Raw genomic sequence first — 13,513 nt, 5'->3', positions numbered from 1 at the left:
CTACATGATACCCAGAGGCAAGGAGCTATGTCTTATTGACCTTTTTTCCGGTACCTTACCTAGTGACTGATACAAATCGAGGTGTTCAATACATGTATGAGCGAATCAATGTGAAAATACCCAGCACGCATTAGAAATAAGAGTCAACAATGACTAGTTAAATCTGTTAGTTGAGTGCTGCCAGGAGGCAGAGTTGAGGGAGCTACCAGAGTAATATTTGCTTCAGGGATGCGGGATTGGCTTGTTGTCTTTTTGCAGAATGTATTTGCTTTCATAATTAATTTTTAGCCTAGGCTAACATTAAAATTAGTTGTTATCCCTAAGGGCACAAAGAATGCCAGTAAATGATGTCAGAGTTTTCTCAGAGCAAAATCTACAATAATACTGCAGTTGATAATTCATATGCAGATACTGTAGAGCTGGCTGCCATAGCAATGCTGATCGATTATAAAAAGCATGTTAAGTTCTTTTGCTCTTCTGTGCAGATGATAGCTGCCCACAAATTCTTGCCAAGTCAGGATGCAGAGAACATGTTATAGCCCTACTCTAATTTCGAAGTCCAAAGGTTGGGAAATGACTACCCACCCCTCTGTTATGCAGTGGGATTTTCAGGACAGATAGATTGTTCTCAATCTATATCTGCAATCATAATTGAATTAATTCATATTTCTAGAGTCAAATGTTAGAAATGGAAGGTTTTTTAATATTATTCTCATTTTACCCTGTCATTGCATAGTCCAGTAAAGTTGGTCAACAGGTATTCTGTAACTCTACCCAGAAGCCTGCAACCAGGTAGTGTTCAGAGCCCTCAGGCATATTTTCCTTCACTGAATGATGCCACCGTGAGTGGTGTTGCCTTATAGGGTCTTCATGGGGTCTGATTTAGTAAAGCACAGATAGCCACAATGTTGTCAGAGTGGGTCACAGAGGTAAACTCCAACAAGTGGCCGAGTTCAAGTATGTTCGTTTGTGTGCCTCAATTCAGCCAGACATCATGTAAAACTAGACATTATAAATTGTTCTTTGGAACATTTTCCCCTTTAATTCTATAGTGTTTTTCTTTTCTTCCTGAGAGTAGAATCTGATGCTCCTTTACAGGGCTTGGTTATAAATTTTTAATCTGTTGAGATTTCAGGGAAAGATTATTCATTCTTCTAATATGCTTCTGTGGGTAAATGAAAGCAATTCCATTCCCAAAGTATACTAAAATATCATTCAACGGCATGTTTTAATCTAGGGAAAGCAAAATAAGTTCAATTAGAATTATAAAATAATGATAAAATTTCAGTACTAAAAACCGGCTTCTTAGGGCACCAGGATGGCTCAGTCTGTTAAGTATCTGCCTTCAGCTTGGGTCATGATCCCAGGGTCCTGGAATCAAGACCCTGTTGGCCTTCCTGCTCAGTGGGGAATCTGCTTCTCCCTTGCCCTCCCCCCACTCCTGCTTATGGTCTCTCTCTCTCTCAAATAAATAAACAAAATCTTTAAAAATAATTTTTAAAATATGTAAAAACTGGTTTATTGTCAATGAGTATTTAAAGGTCCACTATATTTTTAATCTATAAATTAATATAAAGGATGTTTTAATTCCAGTAATATTCAGTTTACATAAAATTAATGAAATATCAAAGAAAATTTTATTAAAGAATTTGTAAAATAATCCTCTTATCTATGAATAAACAATTTGACAATTATAGTGTGAAATGGAGGACCTTAGAATTCATCTCCTCCAGCTTACATTCCCTCCTCTGTTACTTCTCTAGACATACTGATCTGAAATACAGCAACTACCAGGAACTACTCTCTCCATACAATTGCAAACAAGCAAAATTCTAAGAATGCTCTGATTCATTAAAATTTAATTTTCTCTCTCCATCTTCTATCTGAAACTGGCCAGAGCAGTGTGTTAGGTTTCTAGGTTTATTTCTAGGGAGACTCTAAAATTCTGGGAACTAGACAATATTTTGGAGGCCCAACACTTGTATTTTTCAAAGTTTGTCTTTCAAACATAGAGAATAATATCTTTATATATATATTGAAAAACTACTCTTCTTGCCCTCCAAACATTGTAGGACCCACATAGTCAACTATAGTCCATGGCATTTCATGTGAAAAAAAGATTCATAAATAAGAATATAAAATATCTATACCCTCAGGATTCTGGCTCCCTGCCCCTTCCCATTGTCATGGAAGACGGCAGCTTTACTGCCCAGAGAGCTTGAGGACACCAAGTGCAGCTGAGTGCAAGACAGATGTGCCTTACCAAGACAGGGCACCACCTCCAAGTTCATAGGTAAGACTGGAAAAGAGGGAAAATAGAATTTAAGGTCAGTTGTGCTGTTAATGAGCTACTGCACCAGCTACTTTCTGATTTCCCATACATCCAAAATCATTACATGTCTCCAATGCTCAGTCTCCTCTTTTCTTTCATTTCTGAACTTCCAGAAACACAGTCTAGCAGGTGTTTGTTACCCTAATCAGGACAATAAAGAACTGTTCTTTGGGAAATCCATTCAATAGAAAATTCATTGATGCTCTGCCTCTCTACCTGCCCTCCCTCTCTGCACCCCCACCCAGTCCTGGCAACCACTGGTCTTTTTCCTTCTGTATAGTTTTACCTTTTCCAGAATGCCATGTAGCTGGAATCACAAAGTCTTGAGCCATTTCACATGGACTTATTTTACTTAATAATGTGCATTTAAGGCTCCTTCATGTTTTCCCATGGCTTGATAGCACATTTCTTTTTAGTGCAGAATAATATTCTGTTGTCTAGAGGCTTTACCTCTGGTGGAAGGGACTATAAAGTGGCAATGTTAAATGCATGGATGCAAGAAAGGGAATCACTGGACTATTTTCTTTCTAAAATTTCGAGCCAACCCAGTTAATATATCTTTGTCACTCATTGCTTTTCTTTTTTAAAGGTATGATTGACATACAATAAACTATTTAGAAAGTGTACAATTTTATAAGTTTAGACATATTTATATACTCACGAAACCATCATCACAATCAGGATATTGAATATGCCATCAGCTCCATAAGGTTCCTTTTGCCCCTTACAATCCTTCCTTCTTATATACCCCACACCCGTACCTTTTCCCAGGTAACATCTGACCCACTTTCTATCACTGTGGATTAGTTTGAATATTTTAGGATTTTATGTAATCATAAAACATGCATTCATTTGTCTCTTGCATATTTCACCAAGCATGGTTATTTTGAGACTCCTCCATGTTATTTTGTTTATCATCAGTTTATGGTTTTTGTTGTTGACCAGTAATTCATCCTACTACAGGTTGTTCATTCACTGGCCTGTTGATGGAAATCTGGGTTGTTTCCTGGTTTTGTCTGATATATATATAACATCACTATGAACAGCCTTTTCTGTGGGCATACTCTTTCGTTTACATTGTGTGAATACTTACAGGTGAAATGGATGACTCCATATCCTTCATAACATTTGGTTGAGTTTGGTGGGGTTTTTTTTTTTTCAATTTTAAATATTCTGACTGCCATGTGGACATATGTCATTGCAGTTTGCATTTCCCTAATGACTAGTAATCTGAGTACCTTTTCCTGTACTTTGTGTCCAAATACTTTTTTTTTCCTTATATAATAGAAATATCTTACCATTCTAGAGGCTGAGAAGTCCAAGATGAAGGTGATGGCAGGATAGGGCTCATTCTGAAAACTCTTCTCTGGACCTGTAGGTGCTTACCATCTCCCCATGTGCTTCACACAAGCTCTCTGTGTGTAAGGGGCAGAGGGAGTGAGCTCATTCATACATGTTTTGTAAAGAATCTATTCAAAATTTTTGCCCAAGATTCAGTGTGATTTTTGTTCTTTTTTAAAAAGATTTTATTTATTTATTCATGAGAGACACAGAGAGAGAGAGAGAGAGGCAGAGACAGAGACAGAAGGAGAAGCAGATTTCCAGCAAGGAACCCAATGTGGGACTCAATCCTGAACCCCAGGATCACACCCTGAGCGGAAGGCAGATGCTCAACCACTGAGCCACCCAGGCATACAGGGTTTTTGTTTCTTACTTTCTTTTTTTTATATAAATTTATTTTTTATTGGTGTTCAATTTGCCAACATATAGAATAACACCCAGGGCTCATCCCGTCAAGTGCCCACCTCAGTGCCCGTCACCCAGTCACTCCCACCCCCTGCCCACTTCCCCTTCCACTACCCCTACTTCGTTTCCCAGAGTTAGGAGTCTTTCATGTTCTGTCTCCCTTTCTGATATTTTCCACTCATTTTTTCTCCTTTCCCCTTTATTCCCTTTCACTATTTTTTATATTCCCCAAATGAATGAGAACATATAATGTTTGTCCTTCTCTGATTGACTTATTTCACTTCAGCATAATACCCTCCAGGTCCATCCACGGTGAAGCAAATGGTGGGTATTTGTCGTTTCTAATGGCTGAGGAATATTCCATTGTATACATAAACCACATCTTCTTTATCCACTCATCTTTCGATGGACACCGAGGCTCCTTCCACAGTTTGGCTATTGTGGACATTGCTGCTAGAAACATCGGGGGGCAGGTGTCCCGGCGTTTCATTGCATCTGAATCTTTGGGGTAAATCCCCAATAGTGCAATTGCTGGGTTTCAATGTTCCTTATGTATTCTAAATACAAGTTTTTTTGGCAACTACGCATTGGAAATGTTTTCAACTGGTCTGTGATTTTCCTTTTCATTCTCTCCACAGAAAATTTTAAGAGCAAATGTACTTAATTTTGATGATATGGGATTCATCACTTTTTTCTTGTATACATTTGTGCTTTTAAATTTTACATAAGAAATCCTTCCTAACTCAAGATAACAAAGACTATCTCCATTTTCCGCTAGGAATTTAAGTGTGTTTTAAGTTTATACTTCCATCTATGATCCATTTTGAGTTAACTTCTGTACATGATATGAGGTATGGATTATAGTTCACCAATTTTTGCATATGTACATCCAATTGTTTCAGCATTTTATTTTGAAAAGACTATTCGTTTTTCACTGAATTGTCTTTGCATTTTTGCTAAAAATCAAGCCTTTTATTCTTTAATCTGTTCCATGAATTTGCCTAATTTGTTGCATTGATCTGCTTTGATGCCAACATTACAATCTTCACTACTGTAGCTTCTATAATCTGTATTGAAGTCAGGTTTTGTAATAATCACCCAACTATTTTTTTTCAGGTTGTTTTAACTTTTCTAGATCCCTTGAATTTCCATATGAAAAATTAGAATTTTACTGCCAATTTTTGTATAACAGTCTGCTGTTTTGACAAAAATTGTTTTGACTAAAATTGAACTGTGGATCAATCTGTGAACAATTAACATCTTAACTCTATTGAGTCTTCTGATCTATGAATGTGGACTGACTTTATTTCCATTTATTTATCTTTTCTTTAATTTCTCTTATCAGTGCTTTGTAATTTTCAGTATTAAGGTCTTCATATCTTCCATCACATTTATTCATAAGCACTTTGTATTTTTTATATTATTACAAATGCTACTTTTTATTTCTGATTGTTCACTGCTAGTATGTAGAAATACAACATATTTATTCTGTATTGATCTTGCATCTTGCAAATTTCCTAAATTCACTTATTATTTCTAGTAGCTTTTTTGTTGTTCTTTAGATGCCAGTGAATTTTCTACATAAATGATCAATGTCATTTGCAATCAGAGTTCAACTTCTATCTTTCAATCTGAGTATAGGTTATTATTTTTCTTGCCTTAGTATATAGGCTAGAACCTCTGGGACAATGTTGAACAGATGTATTGAGATTTCCTTGTTCTTTAACTTAAGAGAAAAGCAATCAATATGTTACAACTGAAAGCATGATATTTTATAGTTCAGGTGGGTTTTTTTATATATATTTTTTTTAACAGGAATGGACGTTGGATTTCATCAAGTGTTTGTGGGGTTTTTTTTGTATTTATTGAGATTATCATATGGTTGTTCTTTTTTCATCTGTTACTATGGTAAATTATACTGGTGAATGTTCAGATGTTAAACCAGCCTTGCATTTGCTGGGATAATCTCTGTATAATAATGATGCACGGTTTCTTTTATACATATATTGGATTCCATTTATTTATTATACCTGTGTTCATGAAAATTATTGATCTCTAGTTTATTTTTTTAATAAAGTATTTTTTCTAGTTTTGTTGTTAGGGTAATGCTATCATATTGAGTATTTGGGAAGGGTTTCCTCCTCTTTAGTTTTTAGAAGTCTGTATAGAATTGACATTACTTCTTCCATCAATTATTTAGAGTAGGATGTTGAAATCTCCAAATATATTTGTAACTTTATCTATTTCCCTGGCAGTTATATCTTTTTTTATCTTTGTGTATTTTGAAGGTCTGGTACTGTATACAAAAATATTTAGGATTGCTGTATCTTCTTGATGAAGTGACCCTTCTGAATGGTGGGAATGGGCAGTATTCCAGGCTCTGTATGAACTATAAATATCTCCTTCATCCTTCCCAGTGGCCCTTTCTTCAGCTTCAGGAAAATTTCTCACACACATGTACAGGTCAGTCCTCTCCTGCAGAACCTGAGACAGACCTTCTACATATTGTCAGGGGTTCACCTTCTGGTACTGGCTAAGTGGACTTTGGCTGCTTTGGCCTCAGACCTCTCAACTGTCCTCAGCTCTACTGGAATGCCACACACTATACTTATTCTCACTCACCTAGGTTGGAAGCTAGAGCTGATTGCATAATGTTCTACTTAAATTATGCTATTTTGTACTAAGGTCTGAAATTTCATTTTGAATCATCCTTATAGTCTTTATTTAAGGAACAAGATGTCATAATTCTTTTTCAACAAATTATGTAAAATAGAAGGATAGAAAAACTAAAAAAAATGATAGAGAACATAGGAAATATGAGTAACACCATTGAACAAATTCACTTTTCTGGTGTCAGGGAGAAAAACTTTTCACAAGCACTTTTGCCATCTAACTGCTCTTCTTACAGTGTGATGTATTGTCACCATGTTATAAAGAGAAGCAAGTATGAATAATCATTTTGTGGAAGATTATTACAGATGCATGTGCCTTAAATAGAACAAGGCTAAAGAACATTTTGTTCTTGTTACTGCTTCTCCAAAAGTCTGGTGGTTTCATTTTAGTTCAGACAAACCCTTTTGATAGCTGGCTCCTCAACCAAGCTCATACCAAGGATGTTCAGATGCCTTGAAAACCTCCTGTTCCTACCCTCTTCTTGTCACCTCCTGTGTTCCCTTCCCTGACCTCCCTCCACATCTGATAGGCTTTCAGTAAGGACTGAACATGAGAGGGCCAGACTTCTGGGCTACAGTTTTCTCTCTCCAGACATTTCAATTAACATTCCACAGTGTTCTGATTTCACCAAGTCAGTAAAACTCCCTAATGTTACATTCTTTAATATGTCCCTGCTGCTAGTCCCTACATCTTTTTGGGACTTTTGACACCCTCTTGATGTTTAAAACAAAATGTGGAAACAACACCATTTCTTATTTTGTCCCAAGATGACCTCAAAATAAGATATTGCTGTAAAGATTTGGATGGACAAATATAGGCATTTATTCCAAATTAAATGAATGGTCTTTGAATTGAGTGTCAAACTGTGAACCTCAAAGGATAGTTAATTATAAAGATCAGCAAAATTCCTTTATGAGAACAGTTACATTGTCATGAATACGAGCTTTTATATCCTGAGAAATCAGAAATAAGTTCTATGTTTAACCTTTCTTAACCAAGATATCTGTGAACCACCATTACAGGCAAGAAATTTTTCTTAAGATCTTAAAGCAGAATGTGCTCAGAAAACAAGGGTGGCATAAATGCCTCAACTCCTGTGTATGCTGTGCCTATGGATATTGATTCTGTAGTGATAGATTAATATTATTTAATCTTTCTCATCAAAAAAAATGTATTCCAAATATTTAAACTCAACCTTTATCTTAGAGATAGTGAACTAAGTAAAACGGTGAGCACCAGAGAGAGACAAACATCATAACTCTAACTCAGCTATGATAGTGAGATGGAAAAATAATGTTCACCATTACTTTATTGGGTCTGGGAAATGTTACTTTTGTCCTAAGGAGCACACAGGGAGGCTGTAAATGGTAGATATGGTGAAAGAAGATACTGACAGCATTTCTGGGAAAAAAAAAATAGCTTGGGTCCAAACAAAAGGGGTCCTGTTGAAGATGCATTTAAGACCCTGTTCTCTTATTGTTAGAGCTCCATTAGGACTTTTTTTTTTTTTTCCTACCATCCCAGGACTGTGGCTGTTTAGCTTGGTTTCTATTATAACTTTTTTGGCGCCTTTTAGGACCACTAGTACATCTCATAGGACACTGGCGAAAGACAAAGACAACACAAAAATGGTATGGCATTCCTCAGACTGCGACTGTTTAGAAAGACTGTTTAGACTACCCAAGTCTTTGGAAGAATATGCCAGAATAAGGGCACAGAGGGAAACAGATGATTGCAAGGATGTCCCACGTACAAAGAGCAAAGCACTTCATTGCATTGTTATATAAATATTAAGAGGGTCAATATATCAGTCCTTTGAGGGGGAAGAAGTGTTCTTAATTCATTTGCCTCTTATACCTCTCTCCTACTTAGGCCAGTAGACACAACCCGTTGGCACTACAGAGATGGCCTATGGAAAAGAAAGCAGTACATTCCTTGGTGGGTCAGTAGATGGCAGTGTGTCTGAGTCTAGTATTGTAGTGGGGGAAAGCTTTGCAGCATTTTCCAAGAAAATGAACATTTTGAAAGCTGTGAGGCAGCATGGGGCTAGTGCATGGGCCAGAAGACTTGATCTTATTTCTGGCTCCACTCCTGAATAAATTTATTTGAATAAAAGGGGACCAGCCACTTAACTTTTGTATTCCTTACTTTCCTGAACTTGAAATTGGAAAACCTATTCTGCTCCTCCCCATCTCCCTTACTAGGACACTGTGAGTTCAATCAGACTTCAGGATCATTTCCGTCCTTTGAAGAAAGACTCTTTATGAATTTGCTGTGCTATTTATAACGTGGGTGGCAAAACTGATCTGTGTTGTTTATTGGGAGTTGAAGTAAATAAACACAGAGACAATTGGCAAGAAGGGTCTTCTGTATTTCCGTGCCATAAATGTGGGCATATTTTGGTTTTACGTAGCAGCATTGAATCTCAGGATGCAAAATGACTCCTGTTACTTGGAATTAAAACAACTTCCTCAATGCCATGAAACTTGACAATTATGGAATGAAGCCAAAGGCCCTTGGCAACTTCCCAATTTAAATGTCAGCTGTTCACTGCAAGTACAGATTCAGTCAGATACAATAATTTTCGCTTGTGCCTCCTATTGAACATGAGAATTTTCACTTTGGCATTTTAATCCAAAGCTGGCAGTATGATATATGTGAGATGAAATTATAAATTTGAAACAGCACTGAATGATTAAATGATGATCATTTCCCCCACTGTGACTTGGCTGTGCATGGGGGTGCCACTTGCACCTGAGGTTAGAACCCGCAACCAAAACACACATGCAGTCACATGGCACCTAAATGGGTCATAATGAGATCATGTTAGGGCAGAACAGACTATGACATCTGTTCTACCAAACTGGCTCTGGCTGTGTTCACAGATAAACTTCTCTGCGGGAGCCCTGCCATTTTGAAGCCGACAACATGGGTGAAAAGGGGATAAAGTCTGTAATACTTTTCAGGACAGGTGGATTCTGATAGGGAGGGGTAGGATGTACCTAAGCACAGACTCCTATTCCATCCAGTCTTCCAGGAAGCAAGAAATTATATTGTGTGATTTAGCCAGAAACTTATTTGCCATACAAAAAGTAAAATCATACAACTAAATGGATATCATGACTTGAATATGCACCATACCATCATTTCTAGCTGGCAGCCATTTCATATATAGACAAATATTGGAAATTAATTATTTCTGTATAAGAAGCTGTCAGAAAAGCTGTGCTAATATCAGAATCCACTATCAAAATGTGAGCAGACAACTAGGCTTTTTAGAAATCTCTCGTGCCATAAGTATGGATTCAAGACAGGTGATTTTTGCTCTGCGTCATCTTATTTGTCAGACATGTCTCTCTAGTTGCATGCTGGGTGGCTTGTTGGTTTGAATGTCAGGAGTTAAAATTTTAATTTAAATATGCATAAGCATTAAAATGTATTCAAGAGAATGTCACATCAACCTCAACCTCAAAGTACCAATTATGTTGTTTGGGTTCCACATTTGACACTGTTCTGACTAAACTGGTATCCCCAGCTCGGAATTTCTAAAAATGCTTAGATCTCACTTTCATAATACATTCTATTTAAAGTAGAAACATTAAGAAGAACGGATTTATAGGAGCATTATTTCATCGTTTCAAGGACACGAAAGTCAAAGCCAGCAGCTTGCAGCTAATGAGCAATTCTAGAGACATACAAGCCTGACACTGTCTATTAGCGTGAAGATAGTGGAAATACACCTGAACAATCTGTACCCACTCAGCAGGATAGATCCCACACAAAGACAGTTTTAAGGTGGGAGTTTCATTAGAAACACTGATTTGTAAGTTGGATGAGAACATGTAACTGTTTTTAATCTTTAGCCAGTAAGTTTCATTTTCCCCTTGAAGCCACTTATTGAAGGAACACCTAATGCAGAAGAAAGAAGAGAAATCACTGTTAACTGACATTCTGTGTATATTTATAGAGAGAGCTTAAGTGGGAAGAACTGGATGGTAGCTCCATCATTGAAATAAGATAAAACTTAATCCACTAGGCAGTCAACCAGAATTCTCCATTAGGAATCCCGTTATAAAATTAACAGTAAAAGTCTGATACATGTTTGCTGATGCTCTGAAACACTTATCAATTCAAAATAAATAAATAAATCAGAAATTGAAGTGCATACAAAATGCTTTTAATATTATGTATGCTTTATTATATTTTATACTTTTGAATATTGATTATTCATACCCAACTTGTGGTAATCGTATGAATGTTATTTTTGGTAAGTTGTAATACTTCTTTTCAGATCATTATTTGTTTCATTATATTCTGTATTAAAATAGTTTTAGACTTTGGTACAATGTTTATAGATAGTTGCTCTGACGAACCCCGAATCAGTTTAGTAGTTACGTAGAGTCAGGGAATATACGGATGTGTTTCTGCATGCTAGCTGCACACATCCATAAAATAAATGTAAAACAAAGTGACACTAATAAGGTGGCCTAGGAACCTGAGGGGCTGAAAGCCCATGGAGGTGGACTTCCCAAACCCCAGAAGGAAAGTAATAAAATAAAGGGAAAAAAACAAAGCAGTGACAGGTAAGTGTCAGAAATCCTTGAACTTAAGTTCTCTCAGGTGTATGGTTCCTAGATTGTGCCTATAAACTGGGTAGACAGTTGATAAAACTACTGATTTCAGGTACCTGGGTGGCTCAGTCCGTGCAGCATCTGCCTTGGACTCAGGTCATTATCCCAGGGTCCTGGGATGGAGCCCCGCTTCGCTGCTCCCTTTCCCTCTGCCACCTGCTTGTGTGCTTCCTCTCTCTCAAATGAATAAATAAAATCTTTAAAAAAAAATAGACTGATCTCTGCAAACAAGGGATCTGAAATTTTGGGAAGTGAAATTTCACAACCTCGTGCTAATAAAGAATTGCAAGTAGTTGACAAAAAAGGTGATAGTATCAGTCAGGGTCCTTCCTGCTCAAAATGATCAATGATTATACTTAAATGAAATTAATACATCTGGGGTATTGCTGGCTAATGTCAATGAACAGTGTAGTTTACTTAGGAGCTAGGATTGTAATAAGCAGCATTTCCCTTCTGCGCTCCTCTTGCCTCTGGGTTGGCTCAGCTCTCATGGGAGGGCTTCTGCACCCCGAAGCTGGCAGCAGCCATCACATCCTCCTGTCGCCTATTGCGGAGACGGCGTTGTTGTCCAGCAGGCCTGGCACATGGGACACATGGGACATATGTCTACAGAACATGCATATGGGACTGCATGAAATTACTGGCCAGGGCCTGAAACAGCCTGATGGCCAGGGAAATAGAATGTGGCTGCTGGCTGAAGTCTGTATTCATCTGCTAATCTGTGAACTCATCCAATCAATTAATCAATATGTTAAAACCCTTCCTTGACCTCGGTCACTATGGTCCAAGGGAATGAGCCATGCCAGTAACACCCTAGGCCATACCACCAGAATTGCATAATTGGTAATGGGGAAGTGGTAGTTCCCCAAACTACTTAGAGCAGATGGGATATTGTTATCGGAAGGGAGGACAGTGGACTTGAGAAACATGTGCCTCCAGGGGACCTAAGGCCTGCTTCCAGGACCCAGAGCCCAGGGGGAGCGGGGGAAGCTTCTGTATTCCCAGGGCTGGCTCAGGAAAACAGGATATATAAGAGTGATGGCCAGTCAGGTGCACTGGTTTTACGAGTCCAGGTCAGAGCTACATTTGTGAGTTCGTTTACCCTCACTGTGTCCATTTACCTACTCTGCATCACTGACGTGTCATTAAGCTTCCTTGTGTAACGGAGTCAGTCCTGCCTTTCAGACAACATGTGTAAACGGTCACTTGTCTCTGGAGAACCTTCCTCATCCTATAAGAGCCAGGCAAATATCCCTGTTCCTGTGAAGGCTGAACTGAAACACCTTTGGGGCAGCCACAAGTGTGCCCGGAGCCCACACCATCTGCTGGACGTCCTTGTCTTGCTTCCTGTCTCCTCTACTCAGCTCTGAGCTGTTGGATGATACATCACCCGCTTTGTCTCCGGGGTGAGGCACGACAGGACAGAGTACTTAGCAAAGGCTTGGTTAAAACATACATGCATAATTTAATGTCCTCATTCATCATCTCAAATCTCAGCAATTTTAGGTAGGAGATATCTCAAGATATGGTGCCTAATACATAGAAGCTGTGGAAATAATAAATAACTTGGATTTATTGCATCCCGGTTAGATAGTTTTATATGTTTTCCATGCACAACATCATCCCATCCTCCCTACCCATGTGCTGGGTGGGCACTGCTGCCTCTGCGTAGAGGTTCAACAACCTGCAGCAGGCTGCCAGTTAGTCATTGGTGGGAGTCAGATTCTGCTCACACCCTCTCTGACTCAAATGCCCGCACATTGTCTCTAGCTCCTCAAACTTCCACTGGCAAGGATGGGGGAATTCCCTAGCAAAGAAGAGAAACATTTTAATCCAATACCAAGAAGGAAAGTGAAAAACTCATGTAAATGAAAAATCAGCTGTGAATCTGGAAACTAATCATATATAAAAGGAGCTTTAAAAACCCAAGTAACCCTGAAAGCGTGTTTGTCACACGTTATGACGGGTTTATTATTTTTCTTTGAGGTCCTGTGTGTGTGAGCTGTTGACTTCTCATGTTCACATGGGTCATGCTTTGCTCAGGAGAGCTGGTCTGTTGCTTCAAGGTATGAAAACTTGAACATGTCCAGAGGATAAGCCCTAAAGAAAATCATGAAGGGATTGTTTGTGA

General features: G+C 38.2%; 1 long non-coding RNA gene across 11 annotated transcripts in view; it reads right to left on the bottom strand.

Moving 5' to 3' along the window:
- Positions 1 to 697: 697 nt before the first annotated feature.
- LOC112671428 (uncharacterized) overlaps positions 698 to 13,513 on the bottom strand; it is a 56,247-nt gene continuing 43,431 nt past the window's right edge. For 6 of the 11 annotated variants that reach the window (XR_004815779.2, XR_004815782.2, XR_004815781.2 and 3 more), the window contains 3 exons: positions 3,631 to 3,747; positions 2,151 to 2,299; positions 698 to 1,233 (listed from right to left, as the gene is read on the bottom strand). This is a non-coding gene — a long non-coding RNA (uncharacterized LOC112671428). Of the gene's footprint in view, positions 1,234 to 2,150; positions 2,300 to 3,630; positions 3,748 to 13,368; positions 13,483 to 13,513 lie in introns of those variants that run through there. The other 5 variants (XR_004815785.2, XR_004815783.2, XR_004815778.2 and 2 more) reach the window with 4 other exon arrangements.

The sequence above is a fragment of the Canis lupus genome, chromosome 5, assembly GCF_003254725.2.
Source record: "Canis lupus dingo isolate Sandy chromosome 5, ASM325472v2, whole genome shotgun sequence".
Lineage (NCBI taxonomy): Eukaryota > Metazoa > Chordata > Mammalia > Carnivora > Canidae > Canis > Canis lupus.
Note: the sequence above shows the minus strand (reverse complement) of the source record. Positions and strands in the feature narration are given on the sequence as shown.